Source organism: Aythya fuligula, chromosome 1 (genome assembly GCF_009819795.1).
Source record: "Aythya fuligula isolate bAytFul2 chromosome 1, bAytFul2.pri, whole genome shotgun sequence".
Lineage (NCBI taxonomy): Eukaryota > Metazoa > Chordata > Aves > Anseriformes > Anatidae > Aythya > Aythya fuligula.
In genome coordinates, this window is record NC_045559.1 from 44987763 (window position 1) to 44997719 (window position 9957).

Here is a 9957-nt window from a genome sequence, read left to right on the forward strand (position 1 = left end):
CATTCTTGTATTTAAATAATCCAGGTTAGAATAAAACAAATCATGCTTTAGAAGTGTAGTGTAGATGACCTCATTATATGCGTGTATTTGCAACTGACCCTGCTGAATGCCCCTCAGTTGAAATAGATTAACAGAAACACTGTGAATTGAGCCAAACTACTTCCAAGCTTGAATGCTCAGTGGTAGATTCTTCAATCAGTATTTAAGACACTAAGTAGGTTACTGGAGTAGGTTAAGTAGGTTGAAGTGGTAAGAGTTGCTTGTGATCCCAGAAGTCCTTCTCTTTGTTTCGAGTCGCCCCACAGAACAACTTGGGGTACACAGTTTGTGTGCCACACGGCTGGAATCCCACTGCATCACAGGTTCTCTTCAAGCTCCTCAGTGAGGGGGGAGGCTGGCATGGGTCTTATTACAAGTTATACAGGTGCATGATGTCTTTGGAATACTTATACAACTACTGCAAACAGATTTTTATTTATTTATTTTTTAATTTGTCTGGAAAGCATGAAGAGCCCTTTGAAACGCAAGGACATTTTTTTTCTTTGCCAGTTTCCTTCTCAGCTTCTAGCTGGCATTTTGCCTTGTCTTGCAGAAGAAAACCCCACAAGATTATGTGGGATATAGTTGAAAGCACTTGCATTTTCAAAAACAAAGCAGACAAGATATTGGAATCCTGTTCTGCAAACTGGCGGAACTGTTTGGCCACATTTTTTCTGATATGCCTGGAGCACAAAGATTTTGTAAATAGTGCAACTCCAGGTCAATGCTGGCTGAGTCCTGGGGACAATGTCACCTACATTTAGGCTTGCAGATCAGAGAGAGTTTTGAACTAGGAGCTGGACTATGGAGCCCAGATTTCTATTTGTGTAGGGGGAGAGGCATTCATCCCTGAAATATCCTGAATTTAGAGCCTTCTTTCATGGAAGGGGGCACCAACAACATGACTGAGCCCTTCAAGGCATCTAGGACACTGGCTCCTCTATTGCTAGCAGGTTTCTGCTACAGATCTGGAGCAGGTGGGCTGCTCTAGCTCCATCTCTGGAAGTAAACTGAATAGTGCCAGAGCACAGGGATCATCCAGATCAATTAATTGTTAATACAGTCCCTGGCTCAATTTTGTTTCATGCCAAACCGTACCATTCCAACATTTCTGTTCAGTAGGAAGTCACACTTTTTTATTTCATTTTAGTTTAGTTTGGTTTGTTTTATTATTATTATTTATTTTTTTGAGGTGGGAAAGAAAGTGTAGTGTACTTTGTGTTGGAAAGAAGAAGAGCCTGATTTCTGCATGGACAACATTTATACAGATGGCCCTGAGACAAGGGATTACAGTGCTGCTGTTCTTCATCCTACTGCTCAGTCACAATGGCATCATCAGAACTGGCTTCAGCCTTGATAACAGCAACAGCTACAGGGACAACAGGCACAGGATCCACAGAGAAAGCAAGGGACACAAAAAGGCAAATGAATAGGGAGGATGGAGTCTTTTCTCACAAAAAGGATGTGAATTGTCTCCTGCATTTCACCCTCACTACTAGAATGAAGGGCATCTGGATCTGACAGAGACAGTCTAGATTTCAGGCTGTCTGTTAGCTGTCTGAGAGTACTAAACATCTCATTACAGTCTAGCTCAGATTTCTGACAAATGACCTGAAACCTGGATATCTGGCATGTCTAGGAACAAAGCATAAAGCTTAGTAGTTAATCTGACTATGCTGCCAGATTTCTCCTTCCCCCAAACGCCAAATCCCTCTTCATTGTTTGGTAGCTTGAAGCTACAGCGTAAGGTGAGGAACTGGGTGGGGCAAGATCACAACCTTATGTTTTAAGGCAGAGTCCAACCTTCCAAACCAGGGAAGATGGAAAATGGTAAAGATCTCTTTAGGTACACACAGGGGAATGCTTCCCTCAACATAACTGCCACCTTTCACATACAATTTTCTTACTCTTTTTTTGTCCTCTTGTTTTGCTCTGTCTTTATTGGATCCTTTATCTGTAAAAGGCCACTGAAGAAATAATAAATCAATAATCCAGAACAGCAGTTTCCCTGCTGAAAACAGTACTCATGTCACAAGGATGTTGAGAAGCCAGTGTTCTTGAGTGGAAAACGTGAACTGATAGAAGGATGGGATCAAGTACCCTTTCTCAAATAGTTTCTGCCTTCAAACTTGCAAAGTCAGCTGTGCATAGCATTCAGGGGTAAATAAGGCCAGGCTCAGCATTTTGTTACTGAAAGGAACAGCACGTTCCTGCCACTGAATAGAAGATAACATACAAAACAAATGATGCTATTCTTCATGTCTCTGCATACACCTGGTTCATACAAGATGGGTCCAAAATTTAGGTACTTAGATTTGAGGTTTTGGCTATTTTTTTTCTTGTTTGCAGCTTGAGCTATCCTAATATTCATGCAGCTCTTATTTTGCTCTCAGGTACCAATGAAGACAGTACCTCAGTTAAACATTGTGATTTTGGTGTGTACTACTTGGTGATATATTTGAGGGTAGCTTGGAGAAGGGGAAGAACTTATACAACATCAAGATACAAAGCCCTTCTTGCCACTTCCAGTGTGTCAGTAGATTTTCATCAGCCATTGGTGCTGGCTGCTAAATCATAGATGTTCATGAAAAAATTCCAGCATTGGACTATACAAGTTAGAAAAAAACATGGCTAGATTCTTGGCCTGTTTTCCAAAATCCCACATGATCTCAAGAAGGATTTGTCACCATAATCAATTGTGCTTCCAGACAACATCCCTAGTCGTAATGCAGTAGGATTTTCAGAGACTTCTCAGGTGTGTGCTCTTAACTCTTAGCACCCCAAGTTTCTGCCAGTCAATGAGTCCCCATCTGTGATAAAAACCCTGCAAGGAGATACAACTCTGCTTTGCTTGGAAAATGATTCTCTCTGGAGGAGGAAGGAATGCAAAACTTTATTAATGCTCTGACTGCAGACATATTGATAACTAAAAGGAAAAAAACAGGGCTGTCCCCTCTTTTCCAGTAACCTTATATATCCTTTTGGATGTTGCTGCTTCTTCTAATACTGCTTCTTCTAATACTACTTCTAATACTGGTCTGAATCAAATAGGAGCCATTAAAGTAACTGATACAAGTAACATGCACTAAAGTGATAGAACCCTCTGTGGAAGATGCCATGTGGAAACTGGCATTTCAGAAACAGAAAACTGTCGTGGGCATCACCTTCCAAGTGAGGAAAAGGATGACACTGAGGCATGTGAAGTCCTTGTTCCTTGAAATGGTAAGCAGCTTGCTTACACAGGGTTGCACTGCATCTCTCTGGCTATGGCTATCTGCTGTGTTGGCAGATGCATTTGACCAGGTGCTCCTAGCTGGTGGAAGACAATCAATATTTACAGTGTGCCATATATTATATGGCATCAATACTTATAGGTCAGTTTGCAGGTGCTCCACAAGTGCCTATTCTGAAGCAAAATGAAAGAAGCTCTCTTCAAATGGTGATCAGCTAATGCTACTGTACAGATATGGAGTACCTGCTGAGTGAAAAGACAGATTCCCTTAAACCCATCTGCGACCAAAGTGCTCCCCCTAAACTGCCATTTCTATCTCTGTGATTCCTTGTGCATCATCACATTGATGATTTGTGAATTGTTAACACTATCACGTGGCATTTACAAAATGGGTATTAACCTGCTTGTGCAGAAGCTATGTGGGTTTTGTGGCATAGAATCTGCACCATTTTTTCTTGCATCTTCATAAAATGCATGTTAAAGTTACTGTTTTTCCCCTTTGCCTTAGCCCACAATACTCATTTTCCTAAAAAAAAAAAAAAAAGTTTGGCTGTAAAAATAATCATTTTTTCTGCCTTCTACACCTCACTCACCACACTCACCAGCATCCTACAACAGCCATAAGACTGTGGTCCAAGAGAGCACAAAAACTATGGTGTGGCCCAGCAGGATACTGGGAGAGACCAAGGATGCTGGCAGTATCTCTGCTCTCCAAAATGACAGGGATTTGCTATTTGAAATGTCCAGACACTATCAGAAATAGGTGTAATGAGTCCTGCAGGAAAACAGAAGAAATGAATTAAACCAAAGCCAGCAGCTGCAGACAGCTGTTTTCCCTTAGGCCCAAGGCAAAACCTCCTCTCTGATCTGCATTTGGTGATGATTACATCTTTGAGGATGTCTGACAAGCAAATTAGATAAACATAGAGAGCTGGTGCAAATATGTGTAACTGCCTTGAAACATTTGCAAGCAGTGTATGTGTCTGTGATCTCCTGCATGGGCAGCCTCAACAGAGAGTACAAGAGGGACTGGAAAGGATCAAAAAGGGGTTTAAAGAGAGGCAAGGCAGTTAGCTCTTAGAGAGACTTGAAAAATGGAGGAATGAACTGAATAGCAAACAGCAGTTTGGGGGGAAATGACTCTTAAGACTGAGGTTCAAAAAGAAGGGATTCTGGCAGAAGAAATGTTTGGACTAAGAGAAAGAGAGGAGGTGAAAGGATGAAAGGGATGAGGGAGCACAAGGACTTAGCACTAAGAATTACGAAGAAGGATGGGAAGTAGATAACAAGGGAGGTGCCAGAACTGGTGAAAGACACTCATGAGTATGAATGGAAGAATACATCAAATAATCAAAAAGAAGAGCTACTCAGGGCACTGGAATAGTGGCAGGGAACATTTTTCAGAGTATTCTTAAGTGCCAAGGCGAGGAGGCTCATTTTCAGAGGCTTCCTCTGTAGATAAGAGGAAGAGACAAATTCCTCCAGGGAACATATCAAAGCAGCAAGCACAGTTTCTTTCTGAAGAGGCTGTCTCTCTGCACTGGTTAGAGAGAAAACATAGGGAGCTGAACAGCATAACTCCAGTACCTACACCGTGTACCTAGAGCAAACACATCTCAAAATAACAGCAGCTAGGACACGTGAACAGAGATCATTTGGATAGCAAGTAGTGGAAAAAGGGAAAACAACAGAAATAAAACAAGGAAATAAAGAAAAGATCTACTCAGAAAAAAAAAATCAATTTTCCTTGATCATTCTGGTGAACTTTTGACAGCCCTTTCTCATACATTAACTGTGAGTAAGCAAACTAGTTGAATTGTAATTCTGTTGATGCAAAATTGAACACCTTAGATAAACAAAAGATCCCAAAGCCATGAGAATAAAGTTCAAGCATGTAACTTATTTATCCTTTTCAGTTAAAGAAGGGACATCTGTACCAAAATTTTATTCTCAAACCAATTATTCTCTCGAGCAAATAATTATGCATGTCACATCTCACTGCACGAACAGTCCACAAATAAATTGTGAAATTTGTTCTTTTAAATTGAAGAACAGAATTATCTAGCAAATAAACTATAGGCTCCAAATCAGCCAGATTTAAATACTCAGCATTCATGGGTAGCTTAACTACTTCCTTCAATCCTGAGGCACTGCCTATTGATTTTAAAAGGTGTGTTGGTATTAGGGGGTTACACAACCTAAAGGTTTCTTCTCAGGACCATTAAGCATTCACGTTTAAATCATTTTGCTTGCAAATTGCATGCGTTCACATTTCTGTTGAATGCAAAATAGAAAACAAACTGCCAAGGAGGTTTCGTTCAAAATGTCAATAGGAACTTGATTTATTTCTGTAACTTTAATGCAACTCTCTGACTCTTAGAATGGAATCATAGAACGGCTTGGGTTGGAAGGGACCTTAAAGATCATCTGGTTCCAACCTGCCTGCCATGGGCAGGGATGCCCTGCCTCTGTTGCTCTCCTTCTCTGGAAGTCTCTTCTCTCTATTCTGTGTCCTAAAGCTAAACATGAGAGGACAACCACTTCAAGCAATCAAGTATCAGGGTAACAATAATCAGGGTAACAATAATCAGGGTCTTAAGTTTATCTTTCTTTTGCAAACCTAGCCTCTGAAAAGAGGTTTGTAAATGCTAGAGAAATAGAATTAGGGAACTATACTTCTTGAAATATTTAACTTTTAATATTTTGTTTATGGTGGTGTTTTGAGGCATAAGACACTCATAAATTGCATCACATTCTTGCTATTGCACACAGTGCACAGCCTGCATAAGAGGGACTTTCAAACATACTATTCTATGCTTTTAGCACTGGAAATCCTGCTAGCTGGGTATGTTTCCCAAAATATTTCTGGAAATGTACTCTAGTGATTAGAAATAAGCAGGTGACAATTGCAGGACATCTCTGTACAAGAAAACCCCAGTGCTCAAAATAGAGGTGCCACGTGGCTATATCTGATCCTAAGGAATTCATCCAAGTTTCACAGTGAATGTGGATGACAATACTGCTCTTCTGAATCCACTTACTTTCAGTGTCATTCTTTAATGTCCAAACACTATTAACAGAAGAACTGACCAAAAAAAAAAAAAAAAAAGTTAGACAGCTAAGAACACCACTGATAACACCATGGAAAAAATTGCTAAGGGTCACATTAAATCAGGGGAAGCAAGGCCAATGATGGTGGCAGTTAGGTAACTAGCTGTACCGAGCTCAGCCATTCAAAGCAACAGCATGGACAAGCACAGCAACGGGAGAGATTAGAGTGGAGCCAAACACTAACTGGTGTTCAGATATATAAAACTACCATCAGCAATGAACTTCCATGACGCCAAAATCCCAACAGGTTTTTCAAGGTGATAAAGGAATGCTGTGTATTTTATTAAATTTGCTGGAAAAGAACCTTTCAAAAATGTAAGAAGTGGATTTTCATAAAATCATAGAACCACTGAGATTGGAAAAGACCTTCAAGTCCAGCCATCAATTTACCCATCCAAGTCCCATCACTACACCATGCCCCTTAGTGCCATGTCCACACATCTCTTAAATACCTCCAGGGATGGGGACTCCACCACTCCCCTGGGCAGCACGTTCCAATGCTTGACCACCCTCTCCAGGAAGAAATTCCCCATCATATCCCAATCTAAACATTCATGGGTGTAACTTGAGACCATTTCCTTGTGTTCTGTCACTTGTCACCTGAGAAAAGAGACCAACACCCTTCTGGTTGCTATCTTCTTTCAGGTAGTTTGGAGAGCCCTTCAGGTAGTTGTAGAGAGATTTTGACTAGAAGCATTGCACTGGGAGAAAAATCAAACTGTCTAATTTGATATGTTATTGCTAATAATGATGTCCAAAGGGAAATTAAGCAGTTAGCTCCATGAACAGAGGAGTAAATGGAACCTGGATCCCCACAGCTCTCAGTGTTGGTTGGAGCACATTCTTAAGAAGATGAGGAGCTTTGCCTGCAGCTGGGTGTTTTTAAGGTCCTTCTCTCATATGGTTTCACTATTATCTAACAGGAGCTCAGTTCCCACTGCAGTCTTCCTTTTGACAAGTCCATTTACAGGATGTCTCTTTCCTGAACATCTACTTTGATAAAAGTGGTAGCACCTTATTAGCTCTGAGGCCTCCACCCCTCTGTTAAATTTGGTCATGGTGTTCAATGGTTACCGGAGAATGGGCAAGCACCTTCCATTTACATACATGTATGTATACACAGAGGGCATGATTCCATGCCTTTCATTTCCTAAGCAACTTATCCAAACAAAAATAGAGTTTTTCCAAGTAATAAATCATAACACATTGTTCCCAGAAAAGGCCAAACTTAACATTTTTTTCTTATCAAATTTTTTTTTGCAGCTTGCATTTTTAAATGATTTTTTATCTTACCAAGTCATTCTCTGGGAAGGTTTCCAAACACATCTCTGTAGAAGCAGAGGAGAACAGAGCTCAGACTTCTGAACCCAGACCTTGCACTAAACAGGACTGTTGCTTGGTGTGAACATCACCTGCTAACTCAGCTCTGCTGCTGTAGGTGCAGTTGAGCCCCACACAGCCTGAAACTGCATACTTGAGAACGGAACCACGGGAAGTCAAAGGGCTCCCAGGCTATCAGGGCAAATTGCAAAGTGCCTCACAGCACCGCCGAGCAGCATCAGCAAGCCTCCAGTGCTCTCCTACCTCACTTGCAGTAGCTTTTGCCTGGGCCTATGAGCAGGAGAATCCCTCAGTGTATTTCCACAAGTCAGTTCAGACAGGTGGGCAGTATATCAAGTGCAGGGCTTGATATTCTTGTCTCTTGTCTATAGAGGGAAACCCATCCCACTGATCTCCTACCCATGCCTATCCATGTGAGAAGCAGTAGGGAGAGACTGTTCTTCACAACATCACAGACACTTCAAGTGACTCCTCACAGCCACGTCCAGTGATGGAAATGAGGCCTTCCCAGCTCAAAGGAAGGAATTGCTTGGATCCATTAGGGGGGTTTGGGGTTTGTTCACAGGTTTTTTAAATTGAAGATGCCAGAGGGATGTGAATCTCATGCTTCCCAATATTAAACACAAAATTCCACTGATGACAGTGGCTGTCACAAGAGTGGAGTCACAGTGACATGAGGGGGCACATAAGAGCCCATGGAGATGGAGCCAGGCATTACAAGAAAACAATGAAATATGCTCTCTGAGTTTGGAAGACATTTAAATATCTATTGTAGGGTGAGAAAAAGCAAATACATGCTGTTCTTTGCTACACAGCACAAGTCCACTGTGTTCCATGGAACTGATTTGATTTTGTGTGAGAAAAAATCCAGACGAAAAAATTTTAGCGTTGTTCTCTGGGTCCACTTGCTGTGACTTAGGACATGGGCGTCATACAGCTTTGCTGCTGGTTCCTGAGACAGAAACATCCCAAAGGGAGGATCCAGCCTCTCTTGCCGTGTCGTTCATGATGACATTCGAAAGACAATTTGCATAACGCTCCTATAAAAGAATCAAAGATGCCACCTGAAACCACTGCGTGTGATGTATTTCCTTATAGTACTGCTTGCGTTTCAGTTAAGAAACACAGTTTGTTTTCCAATACATGTTATTGCTTGCCATGTTTACATTATGTCAAAAATGATAAAGAAGCAGAATCAAAACTGTATTAATCCCGTGCAGTTAATACTTTAAATACATGTTATTGTTTGAATGGTTTGAGCAACATAACACCTGAAAGAGTGCAAGCAACTAACACCAAGCTCTGAGCAGTACGAGATGTGGATCTGGGTGGAAGGCTGCTTCTGTGCTTTCTACGTGAATGTGGCTCATGTTTTTTGAAACTGGATATTTATGCTGGTCAACACCAGTTCATTGCACTGTGTGGGAAGGTGCTGGTTTCACTGAGGTTTTGCTGGCAAGGCTTCTCATTTTCCCTGTGGTCAAAAGCTAACAGCAAATGAGGACAACCACCTCACTACGGCAACCACCTAAGGTAATCAATAGCTCAATAGCCTAATTGGTAGGGGTATAGAGTAAGTTTCTTTCTTGTTCTCTCCCAGCAGGCCATCTGGAAGCTGTTACTCATTGTATAAGTAATTACAGAGGAATTGGGCCAGAGACAGATGCCCTAACCTGCTCCTGTGAGATTAGGACATGCTGCTTGCACCACAGTGGCTGGCTTCTGTATGTTCGGGGACACTTCCACTCCCAGATGGGTGTCTAGAGGCCAGGTCAGCACACACATGATTTCACAGCAGCACAGCTCAGCCTAACAGCCCTGCCAGCCCAGCCTTCCACCTGCACCCCCTGCTTCCAACATGCACTCAGAAATACCTGCAAATGGCCTGCCAGATGCAGAACTCCCAAGGAGATAAATGAGCTCCGTGAGCTGGGCTGGCTGTCGGGTGTCTGGTCAATCATTTGTCTGCCATAGGGAAGAAGCCTGCTAAAAATGGTCCCAAACTGGTCAGATTCAGGCAGGAGGGCGTGTCCTGTGCTGAACCCAGAGAATTTGCACCAAAGACCACTTCCAGCGAACCCAGCTGTAGATTAGAGCAGGGCAAGGCTGATCAGAAAAGAGCCATAAAAGGAAACTCCGGGATTTTTATTCTCAACTTGGTGCCATCTCGTGCCAGGAAATCACCTCCAGCGGAGCACTTTGCCAAGGCACAGGGGAAGCCTGAAAGCCTCTGC